This window comes from Aplysia californica, unplaced genomic scaffold, assembly GCF_000002075.1.
Source record: "Aplysia californica isolate F4 #8 unplaced genomic scaffold, AplCal3.0 scaffold00049, whole genome shotgun sequence".
Taxonomy (NCBI): Eukaryota; Metazoa; Mollusca; class Gastropoda; order Aplysiida; family Aplysiidae; genus Aplysia; species Aplysia californica.
In genome coordinates this window covers 1,350,164-1,361,987 of record NW_004797319.1, presented here as the reverse complement: position 1 = coordinate 1,361,987, position 11,824 = coordinate 1,350,164, and the positions used below count along the sequence as shown (strand labels likewise).

General features: G+C 43.7%; 1 protein-coding gene across 1 annotated transcript in view; it reads right to left on the bottom strand.

Annotated features, from left to right (window-relative positions):
* LOC101852155 (collagen alpha-6(VI) chain) overlaps positions 1-11,824 on the bottom strand; it is a gene marked incomplete in the record, with an annotated part of 55,135 nt that overhangs the window by 35,157 nt on the left and 8,154 nt on the right.

Genomic DNA, 11,824 nt, shown 5'->3' with positions numbered 1-11,824 from the left:
CTTCCTGGGCCTTCAGCATATTGTGGTAGGGTGGCCAGTTCCTTTCAACGCCGCCTTTACTTCCCCAACTCGAAGTCAGGTACCCATTACTGCTGGATGGGCAGAAGTCGCCACAACAATATACTGGCGAGCAAAAGAAAGTGGGCAGTTTTCAAATTGGTGCTGTATGAGTAGTCTCGCGAATTTTGACTTGGCGATTGACATGCTGAGCTTGAGTCACTTTAGAAAGTCAGTTAGAACAACATTTGTTTATTCTGTTGTTGTAAAAAGTGTTTACAACATGTTTGGCCAAAAACATGTTTTCTCGTTTTTTCTTGAAAGTTTACAATGTCTTTACTTTTATTCTTTATTCGTTACACACTTCAACGTGTGTCAGAGAAAAGGCGTCAAAATTTTTGGGTTTGTTCTTTTCAATTTTGTTTTATACGATGCCTCGTCTCAGTGATGCGCAATGTCATGAAGCTCTTGGCATGCTGAGAGCTAATGCGACGGTTTCTGCTGTCGCTAGAGCTTTCAATGTTGAGAGAGATACGATCCAAAAGCTAAGGATACATTTCCAAGCAAGTGGTTCGGTTAGTGACACTCCAAGGTTTGGTCATCCTCGTGTCACTACTGCTGTTGAAGACAATCGGATCAGAGTTCCACACTTGCGGGATCGGTTTCAAACAGCTTCTAAAACTGCCAGAGATTGACCTGGGCATAGACCAATCAGCCGCTGCACCGTTCGTCGACGCTTGAAAGCCTGTGGAATCGTTGCCCGACACCCAGCTCGACGCACTCGTCTCCTCCAAAGACATAGTTGTGGTAAGTCTTTACTCACCGGAGTTTTCTACTCGACTTGCCGTGTAGGACAGTCGTGTCAGGTGGTGTTTTTCGTGTGAGCACTCCGCAAGTCCTTGCGAAGTCATGATCATGTCAGCTGCTGTGTTGTGAGTTAATTGAGTGTTCGGAGAGTCACTACATGGCCCCCCACCAGCGCTGACATGACAGGAGGTTCTAGAACTGGAGAGGTGGTCTCACGATACGTCCTGAACGTGAGACCTTCCAGCCTGTTGTTGTGGTTCCTGTAGAGTAACAGGAGCGGATTGTACAGCTTGGGTCGACTGGGTTGAATTGTTAGTATTTGCGCTTGGATTCACAAGCGGTGAAGACGGAGGTCGCCCAGGTCTTGGTGCCTGAGCAACGCGTACTGGTTGCGACAGATCCACAAAAGCTGGTTTGAGTCGGTCGACAGAGATGTGTTCCGTGTGACCACTTAGATCGACAAGAAAGGTTTTGTCCAGCCTTTCTAAAACCTTGTACGGACCAGTATACGGGCGCTGTAGGGGTTTTTGTTGTGCGTCGTAGCGGATGAAAACGAACTTGGCTGTGTCTAGTGACGAGTGGATGTTGGAGGTAGGTGCACAGTGCAGTGATGTCGCCTTGGCAAGTTGTGACTGCATTTGGGATCGTAAGTTGGTGAGGCTGCCTGATTGGTCGAATGGTGAAGTGTCACTGGTAAAAAATTCGCCCGGTACTCTGAGTGGTTCTCCATAAACTAGCTCAGCGACAGAAGTTCCCAGGTCCTCCTTTGGGGCAGTCCTCAAACCGAGCAGTACCCATCCCAGTTCATCGAGCCAGTTCGGGCCTTGGAGTCTTGCTTTAAGGAACTGGTGGAATCGCTCAATCAGTCCATTGGATTGAGGGTGATAGGCTGTTGTATGATGAAGATTGGTACCAAGGCGCTCCACAAGGCAGAAGTAAACTGAGGGCCTCTGTCGGATGTCATGTCGATGGGGATGCCAAAACGGGCGATCCAGTGATTGATTAGCGCACGGCCACATTCTGTTGTTGAGGTGTCCTTGAGTGGGATAGCCTCTGGCCATCGTGACTTTCTGTCGATGATTGTGAAGAGGTGAGTGAAGCCCTGCGATGGGGGTAAAGGACCTACAAGATCGACATGGACGTGACTGAACCTCTTTTCAGGCACGGACATTTTCTCGATGGGTGCCTTAGTATGCTTTTGCACTTTGGAAGCATGGCAGTCCGTACATTCCTTGGCCCACTTGCTGACTTCTTTCCTTAGCCTATGCCAAACAAATCTCTGGGATATCAGGCGGACTGTAGCCTTCCTTCCTGGGTGGGAGAGGCTATGAAACAAATCGAAGACCTGTCGACGAAATGCTGGAGGTGCAATTGGTCTAGGATTCCCGGTCGAAATGTCACACAGCAGTTCTGGTCCCCCAGATTCGATAGCCATTGAAACTGTGTGCAATCCTGGGGAAGAGGCACTACCGTCTGGAGAAGAGGTGTCAGTGCATTGGGCTTCAGCCATTGCTTTGTAGTCCAGTCCTAATGTGGTCTGGAAAATGGCTCGGGACAAACAGTCTGCAACATGGTTCTCCTTTCCTGAAATGTGCCGTATGTCCGTGGTAAATTCTGAGATGAATGTCAAGTGACGTTGCTGGCGAGCTGACCAGGGTGGGGATAACTTGGACATAGCGTCCACCAGAGGTTTATGATCGGTGAATCAAAAATCGGAAGTGACGGACGGCAAGATAGAGTCCTAATAACTCCCGATCATATGTGCTGTACCGTTGTTCTGGCTCTCGAAGTTGTCTGCTGAAAAATGCTAAAGGTTGCCAGGCCTCATCGACATATTGTTCGAAGACAGCGCCAACTGCGTGATCTGATGCGTCGGTGGTTAAGGCAATGGGAACGTTTGTTCTGGGATGCGAGAGGAGAGTGCAGTCGGCAAGCATGAGTTTGCTGGCCTGGAAGGCTGTAGTCATCTGTTTCGTCCAGCAAAGTTTTGTTTTCTTCTTTTCTCCCTTCAGGGCTTCGTAGAGAGGGCGTAGTACTGAGGCAGCTCGAGGCAGAAAGCGATGGTAGAAGTTTAGCGTTCCCAGAAATTCTTGGAGTGTTTTGTAGGTGGTTGGCCGTGGGAATTCTTCTTAGCTTTGACTTTAGAAGGGAGTGGGGTAGATCCATCTCGTGTGACTCGATGGCCTAGAAATTCGATTTTGGTCACTCCAAACACGCATTTTTCTAACCTAACAACTAGTCCCGCTTCTTCGAGTCTTTTGCAAACTTGCCGTAGATCTTTAATATGTTGAGCTGCTGATGAGCTGGCAATGAGTATATCATCCAGATAGATGAATGCGCATGAAATGTCCTGCAGGACGGAGTCCATAAGACGCTGAAATGCCTGTGCGGCGTTTCTAAGGCCGAATGGCATGCGTAGAAATTCGTATAGGCCGAATGGTGTGATGACGGCAGTTTTCGGAATGTCCTCCTGCGCAACTGGGATTTGGTGGTAACCTCGAACGAGGTCGATTTTGGAGAAAATACTTTTGCCAGCGAGTCGGGCTGAGAAATCTTGAATGTGGGGAATGGGATAACGATCTGGGGTCGTTCTATTGTTGAGTCCACGGTAGTCGCCACAAGGTCGCCAGTCTCCATTACCTTTCGGAACCATGTGAAGAGGTGAAGACCAGGGACTGCTAGATCGTCTAATAATTCCCATTTCCTCCATTTTCAGGAATTCAGCTTTGGCGATGGCTAGTTTGTCGGGGGGGGGGGGGGGGGGGTAGTCGACGTGCTTTGGCATGTACGGGTGGACCAGTGGTGGGGATGAAATGGGAAACACCGTGCTTCACTTCGGAGGCCGAAAAGGTTGGCTCGAGGATTTCAGGAAACTCTCTTAATATCTTCCTAAATTTGTTGCTTTCTGGGTCCACTATAGCTGAGAATCTGATCTCACTGATAGTACACGGGTATACTTTGAAAGATTGAGCCTCTATCAGTTTCTGATCACGAATGTCTACCAGTAGGTTGTGATGGCGAAGAAAGTCAGCACTAAGTAGGGCCCGCTTTACATCGGCGATGACAAGCCTGGCGTCGAAAGCATTGTTTTGGAAATGAATGGTGGTGTTGAGCGCTCCATATGTATTGATTTTGCTACCATTTGCGGCTAACAGTGGAGAGCCTGAAGTGTTCACCTGTTTGTCCCGCCATGTTGCAGGAAGAACCAAAACCTGGGCCCCCGTATCGACGATGTCCATGATAATCAGTTGAGCTTTTTGTGGGCCAACAGAAGGTTCTGAAGCCAGACTGAATTCTGCTGGCCCACCTACTCGTTTCCCTGAACCGCAGCCAGATGCTTTTTGGAGGCTTTGTAACTGCATGGTGGAACGCATTTTTTGGCGTTTGATCCGAATCTGTGGTGGTAAAAGCATAGACCTGTCGAGTGGCAAGGTCTGGGCTTGCTAGCAGCCGTTGTGCGATCTACGGCCAGTAGTGTCGCGGGTGGAGCGACGGCAAGGAATAATTTGTCGGCCTCTTGTGCTAACGTGCGGCAGTCGAGATGGTCGAATGTTACCAGGGCAACGTATTCAGGCAACTGTTGTAGGAATAAGTGTCTGAAAGGGAAGCACGGTTCGTGCGCTCCCAGTAGGCCTAACATGGAGTCCATTAGCTCTGACGGCTTACGGTCTCCTAACCCCTGTAGTTTAAAGAGCGCTGATGCTCTTTCCGTATCAGACAAACTGTATGCCGACAACAAAAATGTTTTCAGCGTGCTGTATTTGTCGTCTTCTGGGGGCTTGGTTATATTGAAAGTGCCCGAGTTGCTGTGTTGTTCTCGAGAGCGGCAACAACATGGTAGTATTTAGTTTCGTCTTGGGTAATATTTCGTAAAGCGAATTGCGCTTCAGTTTGGGCGAACCAAGCTTCCGGCCAGGCTGTCCAAAATGTAGGTAGTTTAATAGAAACTGCACTTACTTGACAATCCTGTTCACTCATTTTGAAGGGATGGTAAGGGTTGTGACGAAAACGCAAGTCCGCTCAAATATGATTCAAAATATAATCCAAGACAGAACACATAAAGTTGAAATTGCGTTTCAACTTGTCGGGTTCACCAATGTTGGCAAGTCTTTACTCACCGGAGTTTTCTACTCGACTGGCCGTGTAGGACAGTCGTGTCAGGTGGTGTTTTTCGTGTGAGCACTCCGCATGTCCGTGCGAAGTCATGATCATGTCAGCTGCTGTGTTGTGAGTTAATTGAGTGTTCTGAGAGTCACCACACGCAGTCATGCCAGACTCAACTGGGCAAGTCTGCACCAGCGATGGCTAAACCGCCAGTGGAACAGAGTGATGTTTTCTGACGAGTCCAGCTTTCTTTTGGATTGCCACTATGGAAGGCAGAAAGCCTACCGGAGACGTCATGAACGCTATTTACCTCAGTGTGTCAGTGCTGTTGCTAACAGACGTAGCATTATGGTATGGGAATCCATAACCAGTACTAATAAATTCGATCTAGTCATTATCGACGGTAATCTGACTGCCCAGAGATACATCAATGACGTTCTCTATCCACACTGTCTGCCGTTTCTGGCTCGCCACAGGAACAATCTCGTGTGCCAGCAGGACATTGCTCCAGCACACTGTGCTTTTGGTACCCAGAGATTCTTAAAAACAAAAACTACGTTCGTGTTATAACACAGTTGCCAGTATTATCCCCAGCTTTAAAGGTGATTGAGCACCTCTGGGACAAGATGGACAAGGAAATTCGCAGCCTTCGTCCACCCCCAACGACAATCCCACAACGGCAACAATCATTAACGGATGCTTGGAATTATATTCTCCAGCAATTTATCCAACGACTTGTGCAATAAACGAGGCAGAGATGTACTGTAGTCATCAATGTTGGTGGGAGTTACACCCGTTACTAATTCTGGGATTTTGAAAATTCGAATCGGTGTTATGAATTTCTAATAAAAGGTGTGTTTTTGATCGTTTTTCTTAGTTTTCTTTGTCTGCACTTATTAAAAATGGCAAGCCTTTCAAAATCTATTGGCAATACGGCATTACTACGGTACAGAACGGAAATAAAGCACAGAACGTAGGGTGCCCACTTTCTTTTGCTCGTCAGTATACAATATATAGAGTGCAACAGAACAGAAGCAGTATTTGATTCACTCCGTCACGCATTCATTCTTTCTTTCTTTTGTTCATTCCCCCACGTAATGTTTGCAATAAGTGAAATGGTATAGGTGTAAAGCCACTATCATCATTATTAGGTTATTCAAAAGGAGGGACCTCAGAGTTTAACGCGATAATCCGACTCTAAAACACCCGTGTCAAATGGGTAATTCGTGTAAAGTGCCTTTCCCAAGGATGTAATGTCGGAACGAGCTGAGGCTGAAATCCCCGAACCCACAACTGCAAGATTATGGATCCGATTCAAGGAGCATGGAGCCTCCTCTCTCTCTTCGCGGCACCACGAACAGCACACGGAGGTGGGGAGTAAATATGGTCGCCGACTATGGTCTAAATTGGCGAACTGCGGTATTTCTTTTTATAGAATCTTATCGTGCTGGGCCACGTTGTGGGGGTTGGCAGGGTGGGGGAGTGCACGCAAGGAAGGGGGGATGGGGCTAGGATGAAAGAGGTGGGGCGGGCCTTGGGAAGGGACGAAGGAAAATGGGAAAAATTAAATAAAAGAGAGAGAGAGAGAGAGAGAGAGAGAGAGAGAGAGAGAGAGAGAGAGAGAGAGAGAGAAAGAGAGAGAGAGAGAGAGAGAGACAGAGAGAGACAGAGAGAGAGAGACAGAGAGAGACAGAGAGACAAAGAGACAGAGAGAGATTGTGATCAACTGACGGAATGACGGATAGAATGACAGGGGGGGGGGGGGGGGGATTAAATTCTGTGTGTGATACGAACTGTTCAATTATTTAAGAGTTTAAGGTTATATAGCTTGTTTAAAAATTAAGAAGATCTGAAAATAAGAACTTATTACTTATTACTTTTTACTTATCCAAGTAACATAAAATTATCTAACATACTAAATTATAAACATCATCTTTCAAGACGCTAAAAGATTTAACTATAATGAAATAGTGAAAACTATTTTTTAAACTGAATTTAAGATATGACTGCATGATTCTAGGCGTTTGCCATAACTAGCTTTATGTGTAAGGAACAGAAAACACAAAAGAGGGTCTATGCCAGCTTTATCCGATTGCTAACAGTATAATGTCTTGGTCTATAAATAATAATAGGCCTTTTATTGATTACAATAATTTTGTTTCCTGTTTTTCACAAAGTGGAGCGCACAATAATTTCAAATATAAAAAAAGAGAGATAACAGCACCTTTGGACTTTTCGAATGAGATCAAAACTTACTATCATTGATGCAGGAATAATGTCTTTGTTAGCTTGTGTCATTGCGTTCCTCTGTCCTTATTAATGGAGCGATCACTCAGCAGCCGTTCATGGTGATGGGCAATCATGTTGACATATTCTACGTGCCTCCCTGATAATTTGATGGACATGGGTATGAGGCGGCCTTGTTGGCCCTACCCATAGAGTTATCTCCTTTTATACTAGAGTCCGTACGAGGTCACGTGACACGGAAACGTTTGAGTTTGTAGGCGGCCATTTTTCAGTGGGCGAAAACTTTTGTTTACATGTGAGTGGGCGTGTCTCTGCTCTTACGTGTTTTATTTGATTCTAACGTTATGTTTTAATCCAAAGCGATTCTCTTTAAAGTGCAAGCATATGAAACTAGATCTAGATGTCTTATTGGGTCCAATCGAGTATACGTTATATACACAGCCGCTTGGAGCTGTGACTAGAAAGCACAGTTGAGTATGAATTATCACATGTACGCAGATAATAAACAGATGTATAAATCTGTTCCACCACTAGATCTAGATGTTAAAACCTCCCCTGCCACCATGGGTATGTGCATTGATGATGTCAAGAACTGGATGATTGATAATACGCTCCAGCTTAATGAAAATAATACTGAAACTCGTTTATGTAACCCAAAGAAAAGCCAAATCCCCATAGATCTAGACGTCGAGATCTAGATGTAGATATCTAGATCTCTAGATCTAGATCATGTTTGTACGATGTGTCAGCGTATGCGTGTGATGTGAGCGTGTGACTGTGTGTGTGCGTGTGTGTGTGTGTGTGTGTGTGTGTGTGTGTGTGTGTGTGTGTGTGTGTGTGTGTGTGTGTGTGTGTGTGTGTGTGAATATTGCTCATACATGCATTTATGTAAAGTACATAGAGCTGTGTTCGTGGGCGCTATAGATATGATCTGCATTATTATTATTATATTGTTATTATTATTATTGTTGTTGTTGTTATTATTATTATTATTATTATTATTATTATTATTATTATTATTGTTATTATTATTATTATTGTTGTTGTTATTATTATTATTATTATTATTATTGCAGCCTTAGAGACTTTCTTTACAATAAAACGAGACCAGAAAGGATGGTGCAACACTGTTGCATTTATTAGTGTACTAACAGAGCCTCTAAAGGAACCCCTCTTTCATTTCATTGGTAAGAGTAGTAATAAGATTGATAAGAATTTAGACAGATTAGATCTAGATCTAGACCCAGATCTCCGTTTTGAAGAAAATATTCGAAGAGATTAAGAGTCTGGTCTGATCAGTGCCTACCTTTCAGTTAATTGATATCAGATGTAACCACTGCAATTTTGCCTCGTCTTTGTGTTTAATTACTTACTTAAACATCACAAAATCCAAGCTAGATTTACTAATCTGAGGTACCAATTTCACTCACTTAACTCACTGACTTAAATAGATCTATATATATTATATTTATATGTATTATATTTATATTATACTAATATATATATATATATATATATATATATATATATAAATATATTATTATTATATTATTATTATATTATTATTATAATATTATTATTATATATATATAAAACATAGTAATATAACAGCATCATCAATCCGAATTATTTTTATGGGAAAATGATGGATGGGAGTAGCCAAAGATAGGCTTGTGTCTAAAATGTATGAAGTAGTGTATAGGATAGATATATCTAAGTTTATTGGTGACAAAGGAAACCATAGCCAGATTGCGTTTGGTGCTGAGCTTGCTATATATGCACAGCATAATATCAGTCATCACTACACTGTGTAGACAAACAATTGTCCAGGCTACAAAACAACGTTAAGTTCCCTTTTTTTTATCTTTAGTGAGTCCAGAGCTGTCTCAGTTGTTTTACTAATGCCCTAAATTAGATTTACTTAAAACAGCAATAAAAGGAACTTTAGTTTAAATGCTGTAGATCGTCTACTTTAGTTCTTTTTAAAAAAAGTTTAATACCGACATAAAGAAACACTAGATCTACTTGTTTGGTACATGTATAATAAAAAAAATAAGTGAACATAAGAATGAAAAATACAGTATCCTGTTCAAATGTCACTAGGGAAAGTTTTATGCTTTATGAAGAGCTTCAGTGCCTTCCTACACCTAATGGAAGAAAAACTTGAATTTTTTCTATGACTCATCTTGGTTTAATTTAAAGCCAAACTGTTTTTTTTGTTGTTGTTTGTTTGTTTTTGTGTGTGTTTTTTTTTGGGGGGGGGGGGTATTGAGATTCGGGAGGAGAGAAAGGGTGGGGTGATTGGGAGGTTCCCATGATACCACATCTTAATTCATATTTCTTTTTATAAGTTCGATAGGCCCTATAGATCTACGCTTTGATTCAGTCAATAAGAAATAAACCACTTCGTAGATATAGCGCTGATGAAGAAATAAAGGTTTTTTGGGGGGTTCCATTTTTAAGCCTATAGCTCTATCTCTATCTATTTAATAATACATTTGTTTGTAGATCTAGTAGTAAAAAGAACGCTGTATTATTGCTATTTAGTAACTTAGATAGTACGCCACGGCGCCCACGTAAAAAAAAAAGTTAACAAGGACCAAGCCGATCGCCTATCGCGTATGAGGGAGAGAAAACATGCCTGGCCCATTGCTTTAGCGTGAATTCCTTCACACAACTCGCCCACCGAAACATGGCGTACGCCGCTATCAAATGTGGCCATCGCGCAGCAAGGCGAGAGAGGGGCGTACGGTATCTAGTGACTATAGTGTACATCTATGGCCCTACCTAACGAATCATGCCTTGGCTGTAAGCTCAGGCGGTAGGCTGTTATTGCGAGTTCGATGTTCGGCAAAATCAAAGGCGTCAATGAGGAGTTCACACCTCGGCGTGATCCCTTTGTCGTAAAATCCTTGCGTCAGTAGCAAACTTGTACCTCTCATCGAGATTTAGAGCGGAGATATGTGATCCCATGCATGAGCGTGGATGACCTTTGAAGGGCTTTTTTCTTCAGTAAAGCACGATAGGAAAAGCTGCGTTTATAGTCCCTTCACACTTCAGAGGAGGGTAATATTTATCTTATAGTTATTTTTTTATAGCAGAGTGTTTTACGGCGCTCGCAACTGCATAAGGTCATATGAGCGCCTAGGGGTGGGTGTCAACAGAGAAGTCTTTACAAGGAATCAAACTTAGACTGCTCACCTCTCTAGCTTCAACAGCACAAGGTCTGCTTCGACTATCAAGGCACCCCAAAATAGCAGGTCACAAGAGAGTGACAAACATACAAAAGAAGTAGAAGAAAATGACAATAGTAAGGACCAGGAAAGAAAAAGCAGCAGTTCCCTGCTGCAGATCAGGCACACTAATGAGCGTGACATGAATCAGCCCATTTACAATTCTACTATGCTTGAACGAGATACAGTGGAAACCATATATAACAGGCCCGGTAATAACAGGGATCCGGTAATAACAGGGATTTTTTTAAATCCCCGATTTTTCCTACTCTTTGTCTCTATTAAAAGTTATCGGCAAAACAGAGCCCCATCGGAGCCCAACCGGTTATAGCAGGGACAAAGGCTCGCTAACAATGTGTAAAAAGTAAGAGAGAGAGAGAGAAAGAGAGAGAGAGAGAGAGAGAGAGAGAGAGAGAGAGAGAGAGAGAGAGAGAGAGAGAGAGAGAGAGAGAGAATAAAGCAGTTATGGAGCAAGCCCATGCAAGCCATGCCACTGCGAGCACATGCAACATGTGAAGCGAGAGAGGGCTGCAGTGGGCTGCAGACCTCGATCTAGCCCGAAACCAAGCAACACGCACGCGTAATGTGTCTACTATCACCTACGAAGTCAAGCGCAAGAGAAAATGTCTTTCAATTGACAAAAAAAAAAAACAACGAAATAATCCAGGCTCTTGACAAAAAAGCAAGCTTCACTGGCAGAGATTTGTCGTCAGTTCGACATTCCACAAAGGTCGATTCACACCCTTTTCAAGGATAGAGAGAAGATGGAAAGTTTGCTCCGGATCGAAAGATGATGAGACAACCCGATGCAGATGCTGTCGACCAAGCTCTTCTGATGTGGTTTAAGGAGGCAAGGAGATAGTTGGTGCCAAAACCCCTGTTCGTTGGTACTTGGGGCAAAGGAAACTACCCATGAATAACTACAGCTGGATTAGTCCACAAATGCTTACTTTCCTTGCATTTCTGATTTAACAGGGATCGGATATAACTGGACATTTTCTCTACTCCCACCATCCCTGTTATATCAGGTTTCCACTGTATGCCCCCCCCCCCCCTTGGGAATGGCCTAAAGACACTTCAGTCAGTGGCACTGCCCCGGGGGGTAATATTTATCTTAGGGATGACTTATGTAGATCTAGTAAAATTTTGTGTTGCTTTGTTTGGTTTATTTTTTAACAGCAGAATCTTAAGTGACCCGGAATAATAAATTGTGGGATCTTAGGTGAAGACTACAACAATAGATTTCAACCGAGTATAGTTCTATCAAACAAGACTCAAACTCTTATCCACCCACCCTACCCCCTACCCTCATCTGATCTGGTTTGGTGCTTCTTTAACATAGAAGTGGGTCGGGGGGATATAAATAGACCCACTGCTTCGCCTGCAGAAGGTGCAACCCCCTCAAAGGCGGAGTGTAGCACACGGACCCCAACCCT